This window comes from Numida meleagris, chromosome 3 (assembly GCF_002078875.1).
Source record: "Numida meleagris isolate 19003 breed g44 Domestic line chromosome 3, NumMel1.0, whole genome shotgun sequence".
Taxonomy (NCBI): Eukaryota; Metazoa; Chordata; class Aves; order Galliformes; family Numididae; genus Numida; species Numida meleagris.
The window spans coordinates 102170090-102191737 of record NC_034411.1 but is presented as its reverse complement, the minus strand read 5'-3'; the positions used below and the strand labels follow the sequence as shown (position 1 = coordinate 102191737).

The 21648-nt window shown below is 39.1% G+C and overlaps 1 protein-coding gene across 16 annotated transcripts in view; it reads left to right on the top strand.

Annotated features, from left to right (window-relative positions):
- The window catches only part of TTC32 (tetratricopeptide repeat domain 32), a 124203-nt gene that overhangs the window by 87040 nt on the left and 15515 nt on the right, over positions 1-21648 (top strand). For all 16 annotated transcript variants that reach the window (XM_021389690.1, XM_021389688.1, XM_021389691.1 and 13 more), the window contains one exon: positions 6910-7000. The gene's annotated coding sequence lies outside the window, so the exon portion shown is untranslated. The remainder of the gene's footprint in view (positions 1-6909; positions 7001-21648) is intronic.

Below are 21648 nucleotides of genomic sequence, written 5' to 3'. Positions count from 1 at the left end.
CTCTGTTTCCTCAGACACTCTCACCTGCAACCCCCTCCCCTCCATTTCCGTAATGTGAATGTGATTAGAAGATGCCTTTGGCGTGGGCTACAGCATATCACATTTCTTTGAGAGAAGGGCAGTTTTTCACTCTCCCATGCTGATTAGCCTGAAGCCACTCTGATCAGTTTTAGGGCCCTAAATTATTACAATGTGAACAGCAAAAGTAAAAATAACACACAAACCAAAACAGCCAGAAAATAGAACCGTTAATATTTTATGCTGCTTTCTTTTGAAACTAGCACATTGAGCAGGTTGGGTTAGTTTCAATCATTTTTGTTTCTCATTCTTTGGGAGAGAAGTGGACTGTGGCCAGGTTTTCCTATCGCAGCCCATCTGTGTTATGTGCTAGGGAGACAAAAGAAGAGATTAAAGATGTTGCTGTGTAAAATATTTTATATTTTTGGGGGGGTGAAGGGTGGGTAAAGGAGCTGGGGAAGATAGAAAATTATTTCCAGTTGAAGATTTTACTTAAAAACGATTATCATATTTTGTTGGTTTCAGTTGTCTGGGGAGTTTGAGATGAATGATGCCACAAATTGCTGATCAGATGTGTCAGAATTAATTCCTGCTTTCCACAATTTTTTATAAAGCTTGCTATGGTTGAACTTTGGGCAGCTTTCCTTTGGAAATAAATTCATAAGTGGCCTGACATGGAGGTGTAAGTATGGAAAAATGGTCAATAAATGCTAACTTAGTATTAAATCTGTATGTACTAGAAAATAAAATCCTACTTATCAAAGGAAAAGCCTGACTAATGTAACAATTCCTTTTTTTTCTCAAATGCACTGAAGTGTTTAAATGCAAATTAACTGCCCAAAGAGATATTAAAAAGATATTACTCAGGTTACAATGTGAAATGCTCAAGTGTTCATAAATTGCTTGTCCATGCGATGTGAAGTAAAATCTTATGTATATAAGGTATAGTCACTAATTTCATGCCAGTGTGCTTTGTTTCAGTAACACCTTTGCTACTTCTAGAGGAGGGAATGGAAGTAAGTGAGTCAGGGAAGAATTATTCATTAATAAATGGCTAAACACCTATTCAAACCATATAGACAAAATCACTAATTTCCTTATGGACTTTCTTCTTGTTTCTGACTTTAAAATCTGCAGCTTCCTGTGTCTAAACTGCAGGAGGCTTAATTATCCCCACACTCCTTTCAGGTAACAAGTGGCATTGCCATGAAAGCTTTGAGACACTGAGATAAAATATATGTTGAATTTAAATGCCCAATTTGAGGCCACCTGAGTCCCTGAGCACCAAGTGCTCTTTTGCGTTATTTACTGTGAAAAACATGAGGCATGTCTCTTGGAGCCTCTTTCTAAGTTGCCCCCAGAGCTGTTTTACCTTACTGTAGTTTCAGGGGTGAGCTCTCAGTTTCCATTCTCAGCAGCTGAGGCGAAGAACACACTTGTAGCCCAGCTTTATCCTCTCCAAAAGGGTAAGGGGGATCTTTTCCCTTGCTCTACAGAAGCTGCCATGTATAAATAAGAACTATGAGGAGACTAAAAAGCTCAAAGAGGATGCAGACTTCTAAGATGGTAATGTTAACTGTGAGGCTATTTTTGCTAAGTATAGACAAATGCAGACTGTTTTCTGAATCATATTATTCAACCATTTCTTTTTCCTTGAGTTTGCAAAATCACACCTAATATACAAACTTCTCTTTTATACATATATATCTATGTATAATCTATATATAGATATGGATTTCAAGTTTATTGAATGAAAAAAAAAAGAAATAAGAAATTATAGTGATATTGAAAGAGTTTTCGGATACATCTTTCCCTATTGTCATTTCCCAGAACTGTTAGCCATAGTAGCTGAAAATTAAAGAAAGCTTGTGATGGACACCTACTGCACAAAACAATCAAAACTGTTAAACTGTGGATAAGGGGCTCTGAACAATGACTTAAAATGGGAAATTCAGGGCAAGTTTCTTAATAGGCAGTGTCACTAGCTGCACAACTGTTGGGAGTCAAATCCATTGCTAACTCTGGGAATATGTGTCCCTCCTCTGAGTTTGTTTTTTATTATTTGTTTAGGCTGAAAAATTATGTGACTCCACCATCGCTGTATGTCCTAAAAATAATACAATTACCTGATCATCTATGTAATCATAGCAGTTTACTTAAATGGAAGAGTATCACCTCTGCTTTGCCCTAGAGAAAACTGAGCCACGCATGGGCTAGAATGAATCAGTGACTTAGTAGTCAAGATGAGAATTTAGATCAGCTTCCCCAGCTGGCACCCTTTTCTGTGAATAACAACCTCATTCAGGAATGTTGATGGGTTAGGATTTTGTGTTCAGATCTATACTCCAAAATGCCGTTTGGGAATATGCGTGACCATTGGTATGACTTATGGATTCATTTCTATTTACAATTTGTTAGCTGGTTTTGACAAATAAAGCACTAAGGTTATATTGGTTCTCCTGACCTGAGACACCACATTTTATGGTGTTGCAATATTGGATATTAACAAAATGTTGAAGAGGATGGTGGGTGTTTTCAATAATCTTGATGTAGGAGGTCCTGAAGGTGGTGATATGTGCTCTGAGATATAAAGAGAATTGGTTTTGAGGTTTTGAGAATTTAAAGAGTCTTACTTGGCAGTTCCTACTGGGTTAGCTGAATAGTAACAAGTAAATTATTTCTTAGAGGTTTAACCCCCAGTATTGTACCTAGGCCTGCCAGGAAATTTCACAGTGCATGGAGAAACCAAAGGCTCGATATGGTCTGAACAGAGAGGAAATGCAGAGAAGACTGAAGAGAAACTTTACCAAAAGTCATGTATTTCAGCATGTGTTCATAATCAGTGTGTGATTAAAGCTACAGATGTCACTGGAAATACTCACCAGCTAAAAGCTAAACTTGTGCTTAAACATTTGATAGTGTAGTAACTTTTGCACATGACCAAAAGTTATGGTAAACCACAAAAAATAAGATTGGACAAGTGAATTTCGGGTGTGAATGGCAAGTGTTACAGAATGCAAAACAAGGTAAGAAAACACTAATGGGAAACAATTTCAGAAGAATGTCTTTTATTTAGTAGAACATTGATTTGTTTCACAGGGTTTTATTTTGCTTCTACATGGAAAATTTTTGAGACGATCTACTTTTTACTCAGTGAAGTACTCTTGATAGTTTTGTTTTTTATTCCATTAAGCTTATTTCAGTGAGAAAACTCCCCTCATAATTATCTTAATTACATTTCAGTATAAATAATGGGGACAATTAATATCACTGGCAACATTTCCAGTTAAAATATCCCAGATTTAGTATCAGTTTTCTTTGAAATTCTAGCTATTCCAAAGGTAAATATCCTTATTTCCATACCTCCTCCATCTTCATTTGCACTCGTTTAACACAGCGCTTCTAATAATGGCTTCAGTACAATTGATAAATCAACTTCCTGAGCCTCAGGAATGCTGAGATGGAAAAATAGTCATTTGTTTGAACTTAACTATTGATTCTTAGCATCATTTAAACAGACAGAGTTTTAGTGTCAGAAGTTCGGATACATCAGTCTTACTATATCAACTACTGTGGAGCCTAATAGAGGGTATCTCAGCTATCCTGACGTGTGAAAAGGCTTTGAGCTTTGCTCCAGGACCTGCAGCTAAAGAGAAGACAATTTTCTAGGTGAGCTGGAAGAAGATACCCTCTAAGCGTATCTATCCACAACTTTGAACTTTGCTGGTCAATCATTTCCAGTTTCCTGGAGCTTTAGCACTTGCTCCTCTGTGGCACTGTTGGTGCTATCTGGGATGCAAACCCCAGAAGAGCTCTGCTATGAACTGGCAGTGTGGAACAGCCAAAAGCACTCTCTGCAGCTGCAGTAGCCTGGAGTTGGTATAGGTCTTAGAAGGCACAACTGTTCTGGTTCTATCTGCAGGAGGCAGAGAAAAGGACCACAGACTCTCCTGGTGCTGGGTTCAGATGGTGTCATATAGCTTGTGTGCATACACCTAAACTTGCTGACTTACCCTGAAAACAGAGTGGCTGCTGTCAAACAGCTTGCAACGAGTGGTCCTTGACTGTGCTAACCTCTGAACCAAGCAAGTGTGGTGTCTGAGTGAGTGCTAGCTAGTAGAGGCCAAAAATCTGCCAATGATTAGCAGGATGAACTATTTTCTGACAGTCCTCTGACCCATGCTTTGTACTTATTGAGTTCATTACTGTAGATACTACCTTTTATGTTGTGAAATGTGAGCATTAAGCATTGCCCTTACCAGCCCGAGCGAGGCAATGTTTCTTGACCCTGCCATGCAACCTGTGCAAAGATGGGGCAGTGAGACTCATCATGGAAAGACCGATGTCTAAAGAGGTTGAACATGTAATGCTCCACAGGCTTTACCTGCACAGGAAAAAAGTCCTTGCAGCACCTAATTTTACTTGTCTGAATTTTAAACGTGTTAACCACTATGCCTGTCTGTGAATAGGTTCCTCTGAAGATCTCCTTTAAAGGCCTGTATCTCATACCAAGCTGACAATAATGCTGCTCCACAGATCTTAGAATAGAACTTTGTTCATCTTCCTTATTGAGTGTTGGCTGCTGGCTGGAGGGGAGTGCTTTTTGGTGCTGGGTAACCATTCAGCATAATGGCCTTTATGAATTTCACTGGTATGTACTGTAATAACATTAATCATGATGAACTCATTTGGCACTAATAGGAATGTCATATGTACTTGTATAAGAATATTCACTGTAGTTCATCATTAATTAACTGGGCTATTATTTTAAAGTGTTACCAGACATGGTATGTAAAAATGGTTTACTTTGCAATCTCCTAGTGTTGAAATCATGTAGGCTCTTTTGCTATGGTTTATGTCAGAGAAAATCACAACAGAAAGAGCAAAGAGTCCAAGACTAAGATAATAAATTTCAGCTGTATAACCTTTGGAAATGTAAGAATGGATAACTTGCCGTATAGGCAAAGTGCTACAAATATAGTTGCATATCTAGTCCAGTATCCTGTTTATCAACATTCCTGGGTACTTCAGATATAAAAGAGAAGGAACATTGATGGGAAATTATATTCTGAAATACAAAATTTTGGTAAATCCTACTATTCATCTTCTGTTTTAAGTGTGAAGCTTACATAGTAGTCTTCTGTAAGGGTCACTATCATCATTGTTAGAACATCCACATAAATAATATCATCTGTTTCTTCTTTATCCATTAATTTGCTGTCATGCTTAAAGAATTCTAGAGAAACCACTTATGATTTAGGTAGAGGGGAAAGAAAGAAATAGGCCTGCAAGAAACTTCTGGCTCCCAATGCCTCATACACTGATAGTCCAGCCAACCTTTCATAAAAGGATTAAACTTCATCCTGGAATTAGCTATGTTTCTTGCTACTGGAAGACCTTTGCAGAAAACCAGCCCATCCACAGACCTTCTTCTACTTGCCAGATGTAATGTATTTGCTGCTAATTATTTCTTGTGGTAGCACTGATTTTCAGGTTTAGGTAGTACTTACTCCTCTCTGGATTTACTCTTCTAATGTATTATGGAGCAGGCCATTCTAAAATATCATTTGATAGACTATGTAAACAAAATATTTTAATTTCCTCTTAGAAGACAGGTTCTTCTTTTCTTCATACAATCCTAATGACTGTCCTTTTCTTTCTTCTCCAGTCATAAGTCACCTGTCAAGAACTAAAACTTTGTTTCTGGGTTAGTGGAACTGTAGACAGTACAGTTAATGTTTTCCTGATGTTGCTTTTGACAATGGTGTTTGTATTTCCCTATCTTTGCCTGAAATACCTCTTCTTTTACGTCCTGTAACTTAATATTGCCAATTTAACAACTCATCCAGAATTTTCCCATCTTAGACATTTCCAGCCGATGAATCTACAGCTTCACGGAAGTGATTTTGTTGTACAGGTCTAACAGGTACAGTCTGACTGATAGCTATAACTTATTTCTAGAAATCTAGACTGTAATCTAGGGACTATCAGGCTTTTACACAGTGAAAAAAGAGAAGCTTCAGCCTCTCAATCTTAGAATCCCAGTTAATCTGGGTGCCCCAAAGCAGAACCCTTGTTCACCTGTGACTTACTGCTGCTAACTATCATCCTTTTTTCTACTACTTCTCACTCAGGACAAAATCACTCAGTAGGAAAATTTGCATTGGCAAAATCCTTAGTTTTATTGACTGAAACTCTAAGACAGATTTCAGATAATGACTACTGGAAATAAAATAAGTCTCAATACTTAACCTTTAGGGATGCTTAGTGAAAGGACAACAGTGACAATTTGCTTTTTTTTTTTTGGACATGTTTATGATCTTCTTTTCAGCTAAAAAACTACCCACCTAAAAATTGCCACATCTATTATGTCTGTTTTAAGTAGTATTCCCCAATGTGGCTCTTTTTTTTCTTTGTGAAATCTGAATAGATTAGCTCAGAGGACTTCCTTTATCTGTAAAATATTTATTTGATAAACAAAGAGAGAAATTAGTTTTGTCTGGAATAACCTGTTTCACATACATCCGTACATATTTCGTTGTGTCCTTCAGGTTCTGTTCCAGTTCTTCACACGTTCTTTTGTTCACAATTCCTCTTTGTGAGATTTCAGAGAAGTACAAAATTGTCTGAGAACTCTAACATACTCCATTCACTTAGCAGCTTGATTGTTCTACTTTTGTTATAGCTTTAACCATCTCTAAATCTGGTGATGAAATCTTTTTCACTGATCTCTGTAATTTCCAGGAACGCTTTGGCACAATTGCCTTGAATTAAGCACCAAAGCCTTGAAGAGTTATATGATGTTATGAAATGAAAATTCCTCTGTACTGAACAGATGACTTATTCTAATAAAAGAACCTTTTCTCACAGCACTGTTTTTCACTATTGTAGATTCTTTAATTGGGAAGACGACTTCAAGGACATGGCCTGACAGAAAAACTCCTTCAAAAGAAGTGGATGTCCGGTGATGTAGAGACTAAAGGTATTTATAATGTGAAATGTCCTGCCTTTTTCAATTTGCATTGAAATATGTAATTGTTCTTATTTCCTTTTTCATGTATGTAATTGCAAAGTCAGAAGAACAGGGTTTAACTTGCCCTTTATTTGAATAAGTAAATTAAAATGATATATAGAAATGTGGAAAATTCTGTTGGAACAGTCATTTTCTTACTTCAGTAGGTTTCTTGAAATAGAAGAGGAAATAGGGTTCATTTTTTCTCATTCCACACTCATCGCTGATTCTAAAGAATCTATGAACTTAAGCTAAATGTAAAGCTAAAATTGCTTTGTTATATTTATGCACTGAGTAAAAAGACTGTTTATTCCTATGAACCAGGTGGCCTTGATATAAACAAAATTCAACAAATGAATATGCTGATAAGTGAAGTGAAGCAAGACACTTCAACACTGGAAATGATTAATAATTCAAGATGAAGGTGTTCTGTGGCATGCTCCAAAGTTTGCTCCAGGTCAAGGGGAGAATAAATTCTATATGAGGGTTGTCATAGCTTATTGTTGCTCCTTACCTCTCTGCTGTTGTGCATTGCTAAATCTTTGACACAAACACATCTGCCAGCTTCAACCAGCACTTAATGGCAGAGAAAGAAAAGGGCAGATCTGTACCAGAGAGATATTCTTGGCTGTTGATGATAGACTGACATGTGGCCAAGCTGAACTGTTGTGTTCTCTGGGGACTGGATAATGCATTACCTAAAAGTGTCCAGTTCTCCAATGATACTAGCTCATTTAGTCCCAAAACGAACATACTTCTGAAATGAAACAAGATTATAAACAATTTTTTTCAGTGAAAGAAATAATGGTGGAGGCCCAGAATATGACTTGTAAAATGCTTTCACAAAGGTGCATGCTCATAGTAGTAAGGCTTGTGCTTCCTTTCACAATCTTTCTGTTAAAAGAGTCAATCCTGTAAAAAAATAAATAAATAAAAATCCATGAAATGTGTGAGCCTCTAAAGAACTCTTGACTCTTAAACAGGAAAATGGTGTATCAGAGGAATGTTTGAAAAATAACTGCTTAACTGTAATGATGGAAACATCTAGGTTAATTTAATTGATAGTGTTTTCTAATCAGGATCTAAGGGATTATTCTTTAATGGTACTGGGGGAGGGTGGTCCTAAAATACTTTTCAAGAGGACAAAAACATACAGGTATGAGGATGTTATGGGAAAGATGGTCTGTATGCGTGTAGGAAAGACAAGTTTATCTATTGTAGTTTCTGACAATGAGAACAGCTCTCTGAACCTGGTTTGACACCTATGCAAATCACCTTGTTGACTCAGGCTTTGGATGGTATCTTCGGAAGTATCCCCTTGTCCAACTTTTGTGTTTTGTGTTAACCCCAACTTAACCTACCTTTCTCTACTACTGTGTAGTGTTAGTTGACCCTCAGGTGGTCAGTGAATGGTATCACTGTTTTGTAGCTCTGTTTTAAGGAGAAATATCTCACTGTTAATCAATTAGCCATGGCTTATACAAGACATGGGAGGATCCAGGTGTGCCTTGTAAAAATTGGTAAGAAAGAACACTTTCATGTTCTTCAGTGTTTGTTTGTTTTTCATGTTTCTGTGTTTCTTCTACACTATTGCATATTCTTCTACCTATCTTTTCTCTATATATAATGCTAGAAATCTATCTACTTAAAGGCTATAAGTAACATAGCTCACTGTAGATGGGTAAAAGGCACAACATTCAGCAATGAACTGTTGAGAGAGACAATCTTTCCAGACATCTAAATGTTCTTATAGCTTTTTTTTCCATTCCTTATTTAAAAATATATATATTTCCAACCTCTTTATCAAAGTTCTTAGAATGGTCTCACCAGGACTTTATGAGCTTTTCTTCCAAGCACCCATGCCTAATCCTGAAAGATCACATTATTTTTCCATTCTATTATTCCAGTTGTTGGGAAAAAATACATATCCCGTGCCTTAGATGCTTTAATCATATTAAAATAATACAATCTGCAAAATGAAGACCTTCAGCTTGGATTCATTCCACGTAACTTCAGGCACCGGATCAACTTGCCTAGGGGCTCGTACACAGCTCCCTATACAGGCAATGAGCGTGTCTGCATCTGTTGGTTATAGATGAAAAATAGGCTCCAATTTAGATATCTCACTTTAATGTCTCAAATGATGCAAGAAGAAGCAGGAGAATAGCCTATAATCCTAGTTTCCATGACAAAAACGGCCTCTAGGCAGGATGTACTATCCTTTTCTAAAAACTCAGCCACATCTCATTTCTTTATGTTCCCTGTGAACTAATGTAACCACACCTCCAAGTGCATATGGTGTGGGAGATGAGAGAAGAAAATTTATTTTAAAAAGAGCTTTTAACAATCAGCACAAACCACTTTATAACATTTGGACATTTCTTTGTTAAGATCAGCTAGGAAATACAAGAGGTGGGGGCTGAGAAGTATTAGAGTGATACAGTACAGGAACACATCATAGGTTTTGGCTATTTGCAACAAACAAAATCCAGCATGTTACCTAGCAGAAGGCTGTAATGAAACTGGTAAAATGAAATGTAAAAATAAAAGAGAAAATGCCAATGTGCTTGTCGTTAAATTTCTTTCGGAGCTATAATCCGTCCTTGACTTTTCCTTTGTTATATTTTCCCTTTGTGGATCCAAGCCAGAAAAAACATAGCTATGCAGGCTGAAAAGGAGGAAAACAAATAGCACTTGTGTGTTCCTGGTGAGATGGATGGGAAGTGGCAGGATGGGGCTCTGCTTGGAAAAGATCCTGCATACAGGAGTCCAACTCACGCTTGGTGTGAAGGACCCTATTTCTACAGTGCCATTTCCTTAACAGAAGTTGGCAGTAACTTAAGCCAGTTCTGGGCCATTGCTCGAAACATACAGAACACAAGAAATGAAAATTCTTGTGTTCTGTACATTTCTCTGCAAACAGCTTGTGACCCTTGTGTCCTTCTAAAATCTCTCTGAGAAAAGAAGATCGTGGGAAGCTTATCCTATAGTTATGGACTTGAGACTTAGCAATTCTGCAGACAAGTTTGACGTGCTCTAGGCAGGTGATGTGGATTACACTTCTGGGAGTAACAGGGTTATTTCAGACTTTCATCTGAAATTCTGCTATGAGGGTGCCCAGCTCACTCAGGACATGGAGCTTTGTATGTTCTTTAGTTTTTTCTCCCAGAAAACAAAACTGAAAACATCTCCTTAAGAGACAACTGCAGAGCTCAGGTATGCGTTCCCATTATCAGTAGATGGCTAAACTAGGAACCATGGTTTAACTCCACATGTTATGTTATCTATGTCAGCAGTGTGCAGTACTACCCCGATGTATTATGATGCTGTACAGAATGTTGGAATGCCTTCATCCTGAAGGCCTCACAACTGCTTACAGAGGCTTCTTCATTGCAGTGCAACCAGTTTTCCACCTGGAGATCACACTTTTCAGTGTGAGAATCAGGACTCTTAGGGTGTTTCATTTCTTTGAAACTGCTTTATCCAGTAAAGCTGCATAAGATCTGTGTTTGAACTTTCCTTGGATATGTCTATACTAGTAAATCAAACCGTGCCAGGAGCTTCCCCTGCACACTGGGGCTTTATTGTTTATAGCGTTATTCAGAGCAGGCTGTGACATGTTTTCAACCTATGCTGACTAGTGCTATCCTGAGCAATTCCTTGGCATTTCAGGAATTAGGACAGGATTATTCCCCGCGGACAGTCTGATTGTAGCCAACCTGATCTGGAGAGCAGAAGGTTTGGAGGAGATGGATGTGGAACAGTATACGCCAGTTGGCCCCTGAGCAAGAAAATGGTCCAGGGTACGTTTATTGTATAAAATGTTTCAGATGTAGCCTGAAGGTCTAAGATCTTGCATGTTCTGCAAATATCATAAAAATTCATTGACATTTTTGCCAGTGTAGAATTTTTTCTAACAACTCTACAGTTTCTTAAATCCTGTTTAGACCTAGTATATCTGCTGTATTTTTTTCCTACCTAAGAAATAGATGCTTGAGCTAACTGTTTTCTCCTTTGAATGGTGTCACAGAATTATATAGACCAATAATTCACTAAATTTCTGTGAGGCTGTACCAAAATCCAATTTAGGAGTTATTTTCTTAGCTGCCCATGGGGTGGATTTCCTACATTTGCATCTCACTCTTCTGTGAGGTGCTATCAGCAGCAAAATAGGGCCAAGCACAAATAGTCAGGTTCCCCATAACCTTTGGAACTAACTACTGCTTGAGATCCATACGAGTCCAAGGTAAAGAAAAAGCAGTTGCCGTGAGTGCTTTTCCAACCAGTGCTCTCTGTCATGAAGCATCATCTGATATGTAAGATGAAGAAAGCGATACTAAAAAGGGAAACCCTTTGTACACAGATAATCACAAAGATTTGAGGACAGTGATAAGCTGCTGTTCCAGCCTTTCATGGAAAAGGCTCTGGGGCCAGCGCTGCCTTCATGCCTCCCTCCTCCTGCTCCCTTTCCCCAGAATGCTGGTTCTGCAGCAGCCTGGCAGGACTTCCACACACCTCATTCTTACTTCCTTTTATTATTACTGTCCCCAAAACCTGAGGCAGTATCAGTGATGCAAACAGCCTCGACTAGAGAGCCATGATGAGGGAAGAAAGGTCACAAACATGCGGATATGGTCCCCCTGGTGAGCAGCACAGTGCTGCAGACCTGCAACAGATTTACACCAGCAGCATTTGAATTTGGAGACAGAAGGACAGTGCAAAATGAAAGTAGTGGAGAGAGACAGCATTGCACAGTTCAAGTGCAAATGGTTTTTCTTTAGGGTGCTTCTGTTACCTGTACTTATTACCATCTGTTTTTCCTCCCTATCACTGCTATCACCACATTAGCACTTCTTTTTGCAGCTCTAGGAGCTTTTATTTTCACTGGAAACATTACAATTTTCATCTTAGTTCAGGCAAGCCACTTCCCTCTGCCTTTTGTGTTGAGTTTCTACTGAAGGCAGTGAGGGATGTAGCCTGCATGCAGACAAGGAATGCATTGCCTCCCTCTGTTATGGTTCTGTTGTTATCAACATCAATTTGCTATATCCCCACACTGACTTGCTTCCACTGCAGTCCTCCCAGTTCCCTTGACACGCTTTTGCTTCACAAAAAAATCCTTATATAGGGGCTCAACTCATGAGCGTATAACAAAAGCACTTCCCCTTTATAACTGTTTTCTCCCCATATTTGTTAAAACATACAGTAGAAAGGAATAGCACTTCTCCCCAGTTCATTTTCAGCAATAGCCCTACAGTGGGAATTAAGATTGAGAAGGCAGATTGAACATGCCATTTGTGTCACGCAGCTGAACCAAGCTTGATGTATGTGTCCCATAAGGCACAGATGTTTATTCTTCCAGAACAGATTAATATTGGATTCTTTGTTTTTCTTATTTTTCCCCATAGACTTTATTAAAACCTTTACTAATAAAACATTAGTACGACCAGAATAATACAACAGAAAAAAAAAATCATTCTTTCCAAACTTCGTATGTTCTAGTTTGTGCGCATATCTCTTTTGTTAGCAAATGGAAATGCCCACAAGGAGCTCTTGTTTGCATTCAGCTCTTCCCTACTTACTAATCGCCAAAGTTGAAAACTTCTGGATCAGAATTATTCATCCTGCAGTACCCAATGCCTCATGCCAATGTGAGAGACTCTCGTGGCTTACTAAGTTCAGAATGCTAAGTATGGGGAGGGAATGTGACTGCATCCTGCAGTACAGTGTGAGGAGGAGCAAACCTATACACAAGCCGCTGTGAGGGAGCACAGAGCTCAAGCATTTAACTACCACCAAATGTGTAAGGGAGTCAATGGTGATCATCTAGGAAACAATTATTAATCACTGTGGGGAAAAACTACCAGGTAGTGTTGTGGGGAGGCTTGATTTATTGCGACTCTGTATTATCTCTGTTTTAGATTTCAGGTCCTTTGTAGGGTAGCCATGTACCTTTGCTAGCACATACTACTCCTTAATGTTTTATCAAGTAGTTAACAGTGGACAGGCAAGTTTGGGGTGTTAAGGATAAGGGATGATATAAACTAAAATTAAATGGCAAAGCTATCCTAGGTAGTTCACTGTCCCATCACCACAGCCTTTGACAGTCACTCAGCTCCCAGCCTGGATGCCCACATTACCTCTGGAAAATAGGCAAGTGACTGTTATGTTCACTTTTCTGATGAGAAAGTGAAACCAAGTAAGGCCATGGGATTTGTCCAAACAACAGGAGCCTTGGTTCTCTGCATCCTCAACTATGTAAAAAGTATAGAACAGTTTTCCCACATATTGGTTGGTTGCCAACATTTGCTATTAGATTTGTTTGCTTTTCTATTCATAAGTGAATGAGCATCACATTTTTTTCAATGTGCAGAACTTTAAAAGAAGAGAACCCAGAAAACTCTCCTCCCCAAACATGCAGTGAACACTCGAATAAAGTTTGGTTTTCTACAGGATTTTATCCCACACTGAATTTGAACAGATATCCTTTTAGCTGGGTTATTTGTAAGGGACTTCCCTAATAATACATTGGTGCAGGTTGGAGCCTTTCCTTCATGTAAGGTGTCTGTAGGGACTTTCACCTTTGTCTGAATGCTCTTTTTGTCAGACTTCCAGGATTTCAGTGACTGTTGCCATATTTACAGCTTGGTACAAAAATGACAGGATGACTGGAATACAGACAGATTCTTCAGTAGCTTATTTTTCCTTGGAAATTGGGATAAAAACCAGTGCACATTCACAACTTTGTTCTGGAGGTTAAGGAGAATGAATTTCCTCTGAGCATTTCTGCACTCACTTCCAGACTGGCTGGGATTTGTTTTCTAAGCTCTCTTGACAGAGATTTTTAATTGTTCCTATCAAAGATTTTTCTCTGCTTGTACCCAAAACCACCTGGTTTACCTCCATTTACTTGTCTGGCTTGAATAGGACACCCGTTCTCAAATTAGCTTTTTTTTTTCCCTCAGGATGCTTGCTTTAAGCTTGTATTTAGGGTTAAGAATAAAGCTGAGCAATCTGCAATCCTTCGTTACTGTCACTCTCCTCTTAGGCAAAACTGGTGTTCAGTTTTACCTTGTACTTTCACATACGCCTGTGTGTCAGAGAGCAAACAGTTCCACTGACTTCAGCTACTCGTATGGTTAATGTTATGCATGTGCCTAGGAGCCTTGCTGATTTGTGGCCTAAGGTCATGTCTATTAAAGTGCATAACAAAACACTAAAACCTCTCCCACTTATTCAAACCCTGTTAATCTAAACTACTTTCATGTCTCTGTTCCATTTGGCTAATCAAGGTTTCAGTAGAGTTGTTCTATGAGGTTAAATTCCGAAATCAGTTGAAGTCTGCCCTCAACAAAGTACTTCTGGCTCCCAGTGCCTTTAATGAGAGCCTTGAGTGTGTATCTGAGGTTGGAATTTGGCTCTAATGGAAGGTGGATTTTTCAAATCTTCTGTGAAGTGCTTCACAAAATAAGGGGTTTCAGTTTTTATACCCACACATGATATTATACTCATAGTTACCTTTGGCTGAACGATTCTTGGAATTTCTTGCAGTCACATCCAAAAAAATGACACATTGAATTGTGTATCAGCTGCATATATAAGAAAAGATTGTACTGTAAGACAACATAGGGTTGTGAAGGTTTGTGTTGAAAACGCTGCTTGGATTCTCTTGTGTCTCAATTTCAGTACTCTTTTTTTTTTCCTAGATTGTGTTTTTATGTGTGTTCATTTGCTTTTTAGTAACCGTGGGGATAAGAGCATCTCTAACTTTCTAGATCTTTTCTCTGCTCTGGAAAGAAGGGAAGATAGCCAATTGTTTAAAAAAAGGAAAAAAAAGTTCTATTTTTTTCTTGTCAAGGAATGATTTCTTCATTGACTATGGAAGCTTGACTTATGGATCACAGAAAAATATCTTTAACTCTTGGACTATGAGAAAAACCTCAGTGAAAAAAAAGTGTTCATTCTGCTGATGATTTACAAGCAAGGTGCGCACAGATATAGGGCTGTACTGAGACATACTGACAGTTCAGATGCACCTCTGTGCATTCAGTAGCTGCATGTATTTTCAGTAGTTGTACTGTGAGCTGAAAGCATGAAGTGCTGGAGCCTCACTCTGCAAAGCAATACACAAGTCCTTCCTTGCACAATAAGTGAAGAGAAATGCTTGGGATAAATGGAGTGAATTCCTCCCTGGACAGATTTATCTCTTTGCTTGGACTTCAAAAGGAAGATTGGTGACTAGTTTAGACTAGAGAACTAACTTTAAAGGGTTTAAAATTAATGGGTAAATCCCAGCCAAAGAGTCTGGCTGTGTGTTAGAGCTGATTTCCAAGAGCTGAGTGTCTTCGACACCCAGAAGGGAAATACCCAGATAGTTATTGCTACTGAAATAGGACTTAGGTGTTGAATTGTATCCTTGCTCCTCTCAGGGTGTTAAGTCACTTAAAATGGCTTTCAGGCTGCCCAAGCTGGGGAAGTAGGTTGACATTAGATGCCTTTATCTCACACACTTCTCAGTCCTCAGCCATCATGCCTGAGTCTGTTCTCTGGCACTGTTCCTCTGCCATAGGATGCTAACGTTCACACTAGTAGAACCTAGTGTGAGCTCTTACCCTACAGGATGGATCTAGAGGAGTGGTCTTATAAGATCAGTGGTTGGACCATTGTACCTCACCACCAGCATCTTGCCATATTTGCTGTCTGCTGATCCAGCTTTGAGAGAAGGATGGAATCACTTTCATCACTATTTCTTGTACCTCCTGCAATCTCTGGAAAAGGAGATAGCCATCTGAATGAATTTGGAATGAGAGGTCACTCAGCTATGCCGCTGTCTCTGCCATTGCCCACAACGAACCTTGTGCACCAAACCTTATTGTAGAGTAACTGAGATCCATAAATACAGATAAGTTCCAACACTGAATGGATGAGTCACACTCTGAAGCTTCAGAGAAACTTTGTTTTCTCTGCTACACCTCAGTTCTTAACTCTTTCTGGGTCAGGAGTTGACTTTTAGGTCCAATTTTAGAGCATTTAATACCTAAGTATGCGTAGCTTGGCTACAAGTCCAGAATTGTTTTGAAAACTGTACCTAATGTTTTCAAGCACTCAGACAAGATAGGATTACTACCAACTTCTCGTGCTTAATGACTGAGGCTTTTAAAAATGGAAATAATTTAAAGAACTGCACAGTTTCAGTCTTTTTGCATTTGGGTTGTCATGCTAATTTCTCAGTGAGATACTATTTCATTTCTCAGTAGGAATAAACCTTAATCTCATGATATGATCTGATTTCTCTGTAAGAATATATTTTTGAGATCTGAATTTTTAAGAGCCCATGGTCTCAAAGGGTTTTAAGCTTCTAATTTTCAATGCAAGCTAAGTGCGTAAATGCTTTCGGTAATCTGGGCAAGAGTCAATGATTAGATGGTTTTGAGGCAAGCTTGTAACGCCATTTTTTGGATCACAAACATTCCGGGAGAATATCTACTCATTTTAATGGATACTTTGTGTGAGAAGCATTTTTATTGCTGGGAAAAGTTTCCTATCAAACACAATTTTTGGGTTAGAATCAAACAGAACCTAACAATGTATATTCATAGTTGACACTTAAATCTCAAATCCATCCTTTCTGTGAAGGTAAAAATTATTCACTCTTTTAATAGACAGATTCTTCTGATTTTGGAAAGAGATTAAGACAATAATTTTATAGATTTATTTTTTTGTCTTCAATACTAACACAACTTTCCTCCCCTTCCAAATTCTTCCTGTCATCATAGCAATTCAGTGCTGCTGATTTAGTGAATTGTATTGAGGGAGACAAGCAATCCAGCATGTTGAATTTGAACTCTGACCTTCTCATTGCATTGTTGCACAACTTCTTAGTTTTACTAATCAAAAAGCATTCACCCTCCTCCTATTTTCTCAAATGAACAAAAACTAGAAATGTAGAGGGACAGAGTGGTTTTGGAAACGATTGGGGAAAGACACCTGTACATTTCTCTGGTTTGGCTCTGTGTTAAGCATTTCCTATGGCTCTGAAATCTGATATTATTTGCATTGTTCTTCAGATATCAAGATAGGACCAAATTCCTTAAGATTTCTATTATGCTTAGAGGCTGGAACATATCCAGGCATATGCCTTCTCATATGCTGTCTTCATCAATATTGAGCTCTTGACATATGATTCATGATAAATTGAGATGGACAAGACATCAAGTGCATTTTAGCTCTACAACAGCTAAATTCACAAAGACTTCCAGTATGGTCATGCACGTTGTGAAAGACCACAATGCTCTTACTGGAGCTGTGGTGTGTTTAATGCTTGCTAGTATTCTGTTAGGTCATACAGTGGGAAAAAGTACAAAAATAACAAACTTGTTAGTCCACTAATTGCAGGCTTGTTAAGTGATATTCCATTTCTGTTTTTTTTTCCCCTCCATTGCTCTGATTAATGACTATTCAAAACAAATACAAAAAAGTCTTCTGTAAAAAAAAAAATAATAATTCACATTGCACCTGAAATATCTTTTACTAGATTTTCTGAAGCAAACTTTGCATTTGAATATGTAGCTACAGGACTGAAAGCATTGTTGATGCATCCCATTTGATTTATTCATTCAACTGATACCCAGTTTTTGAGAGAATTATTGGCTATGTTGTGACTTTGGAGTTCACCAAATTTGACTGACCTTTTATCTTCCCTGACTTTTTAACCACATATTTTCTTTCCTATGTTCTTTTTAGGTAAGCATTGTCTGTGTATTTAGGATATTTCCATCTGTTACAGAATCCTAAAGACAGTGAAAAGGTACCCACAGGTAAGCTTAGGAAGTGTAGGATAGTTGAGTGGATAGTGAGGTGGATCGAGGCTGACTGGTAGAGCTCAGAGGGTTGTGATCAGTAGTGCAGAGTCTAGCTGGAGGCCTGTAAATAGCGGTGCTCCCCAGGGGTCAGTACTGGGTCTGATCTTGTTCAACATCTTCATCAATGACCTGGATGAGTGGAGAATGCAAATTCTGCAAGTCTGCGGATGATACAAAGCTGGGAGGAGTGACTGACAAACCAGAAAGCTGTGCTGCCATTCAGCAAGACCTGGACATACTGGAGAGTTGGGCAGAGAGGAACCTGATGAGGTTGCTCAGCAGCCTCAACAAGAGCAACTGTAGAGTCCTACATCTGGGGAGGAATAGCTGCATGCATCAGTACATGTTAGGAGCTGACCTGCTGGAGTTAAGCTCTGTGGAGAAGAACCTGGGGGTCCTGGTGGACAACAGGTTGGCCATGAGCCAGCAGTGTGCCCCTGTGGCCAAGAAGGCCAATGGTATCCTGGGGTGCATTAAAAAGAGCGTGAGCAGCAGGTCGAGAGAGGTGATCCTCTCCCTCTACTCTGCCATGGTGAGGCCACATTTGGAGTACCATGTCCAGTTCTGGACTCCTCAGTTCAAGAAAGACAGGAACTTCTAGAGAGAGTCCAGCAGAGGGCCACTAAGATTTAGGGCTTGGAGCTTCTCTTGCAAAAGGAAATGCTGAGAGACCTGGGACTGTTCATCTTAGAATCTTGGTGAAGAGAATACTGAGAGGGTATTTTATCAATGCTTCTAAATATCTAAAGGGCAGGTGTCAAATGGATGGGTCCAGGCTCTTTTTGGTGGTGCACAGTGACAGACCAAGAGGTAATGGGCACAGACTGGATCATAGGATGTTTTGTATAAACATGAGAAAGAACTTTGAGGGTGACAGAGCACTGGAAGAAGCTGCCCAGAGAGGTTGTGGAGTGTCCTTCCCTGGAGATATTCAAGACCCATCTGGAAACTCTTCTGTGCAACCTACTGTCGGGAACCTGCTTTAGCATGGGATTGGACTTCATGATCTCCAGACATCCCTTCCAACACCTACAATTCTGTGATTCTGTGACTCTGAAGACTTGTGTATAGGCCTATCATAGTAGGATTCCTCAAAACTCTTGTTTCAGTAAATCATTCTCTTTTAGCAGCTCATGAGAGAGGGCTCTTTAGAAGCCAGTTTTGTTAGCTTTTTTTTTAAGAGCCTTGAGGATTTTGATAGCAAGTTCTTAATAAGCAACATTTATTACTATTAGATATGGTATGGACACCGAACTTATAACGTTATAGCATCTTCTGTTAATTTATTTCTATCATGTCATTATTTCAAAATGGCTGCATTTCAAAAAGCACCACCCAGGAAATCTGCTGAGCCTTCAGAGGGTTCCTCAGCTGGACCACAATGACTGATGAAGAAAGCACTGAACTAACAAATTTCTATTTTGGAGCTTTTTGCTTCTGCATTACCAGGTCAGGTTCAGGATTCATGACGCTGGGTGACAGTAGTTGCAACAGTTTTTTGTAAGACGTCAGAAGAATTGCCCACAGTTAAGATGGAGAACATTTTGAGCACCCTCCATAGCACTCTTTCAGTAGACTCTTTCAGAATCACAGAATTGTAGGGGCTGGATGGGACCTCTGGAGATCATCGAGTCCAGTCCCCCTGCAAAGCAGGTTCCCTAGACCAGGTTGCACAGCTTGGCGTCCAGGCGGGTCTTGAACGTTTCCAGAGAAGGAGACTCCACAACCTCCCTGGGCAGCCTGTTCCAGTGCTCCAGCACCCTCACTGTGAAGAAGTTCTTACGCACATTGATGTGGAACTTCCCATTCTTCATTTTATGGCCATTTCCCCTTGTCCTATTGCCACGCATCACTGAAAAGAGTCTGGCCTCGTCCCTTTGCCTCCTGCACCTTAGATATTTATAGACATTTATCAGATCGCCTCTGAGTCTTCTTTTCTCAAGGCTGAACAGTCTCAGGTCACTCAGCCTTTCCTCATGAGAGAGGTGCTTCAGGCCCTTTATCATCTAAAATGCTACCTCTCACACCATCTAGACAACTCTGCCACACCCAACTTAGCAGACTTCCTTGCTTATGTGCAAAATACCCTTTAATTCTACCAAAAACTGGGATTTCACATGTTAACATCTCAAGGGTTGCTACTTCAAAACAAAAGCTTTCTTTTTCTCACCATAAAACTGAAGTTCTTTCCCACAAAATGGCCTCTGTTTCAAAGCAAAAGCCAAACCACTTTGCAATTTTCCTTTCAAAAGGTACTCAATTATGACAGTGAAATGAAATAAAGGAATTCTACTGAAAAAAATGGCTTTTGTCAGAGATTGGACTAAGCCCTAGTCTGTGTGATCAAATGCTTTACTCTCTGATGGTGGTCTCCAAGGATATCATTGCAAGGTCATTCTGGCAAATCATTTAGATTACACTTCATGCAACTCATATGTGCACTTTTGAAATATAAGAGGGAAGAACTGGAGATTGATCTTTGCCATTATTCCTCTTTGAAATGCATGCAACTGGTGTTGTGGAATGGCATAATGCTGAACAGTTGAAAATAATAATGAGGGAGAGCTCCAGAACTAACAACTGCAACTGCAAAGACACTAACTAGCAGCCTCTTTCCAACTATGCTATTTGAGCATGTCTGCAGTCTAACGAGCCATTTACCCATTGTAACATTACTATTCCATGAGAAGTGACTCACAGATGAAATTCATCAATTTGCCATGGAAGGATGCCATTTATGGGCAGAAACAATTTTTTTTTTCCATCTGGGGACAAATTTCCTATTACGTTTACAAATGCAAGTTGCTATTATGAAGCTGTGATACCCCTGGCTTCTGTAAACCAGCAGGATTCATTGACTTCAAGTCATTCGGTTATTTCCCTAAAAATTTGTAAGTGGATTAGAATTCTGTCTGTGAGGACACTGAGTCACATCCACATACAAAAGTTTAGGCATCTGGGTTCTTCGTATCTCATGGTGGGAGACAAGTACCTCAGGAGGGATGCCTCACCTTCCATAGCTTAGATAGCTACCACAATTGACTGTTGGCGGTGTCTGAATGAGTAACTGGACAGCTTTCCCCTTTTCTATGCAGATTCAGTGAGATGAGAGGAGTCCCTTGTCCTGTGAGCAGAAAACAAATGGGCTGATGATGGAAAATATTGAAAACTGCATTCTGCTTTAAATCAGGAACAAGACCATTACAACATGAAGAGCAGGTCTAATGCACCATCCATTTCATTGTTAGGTTAAGTGCTGTGGTTTTCTGTGTTCCTGTCTTTGCTATAAGAATATGTAAGGAGCTTTTGGGATTAACTGAAGCATTCTTTACAGTTTGCCTTCTATTAGAACCCCATCCACCTCCTAATTATTCATTTTAACTAGCTTCTGTCTACTTTTTATGTAGTTCCCAGTGCTATTTATACTTTAAAGACCCTTTATTAGGCTTGTTGTACACAGTGTATAAGACTAATATCCTTGCTTAACCAAAATGGCCTTTCTTGCCCTTTTCTGTGTTTAGATTATAGCCAGGATGAATTTCACTTGTGGTCTCTCCAGCTGTTTTTTAAGTAGTTCCCACTTTTCTAAAGTAGATTTCCTTCACATTAGAAGATTCCAGACCAAATTCCATAGGGTATTTTGCATTCCCTTTAAGTCTGCTTTCCTTTATGTTTCCCTTCCGTGGGTCCTAGCTCAAATGAATCCTACTAATGCAGTGTTATAATTAGAACTATGTGAACACAGCACTTCCATTT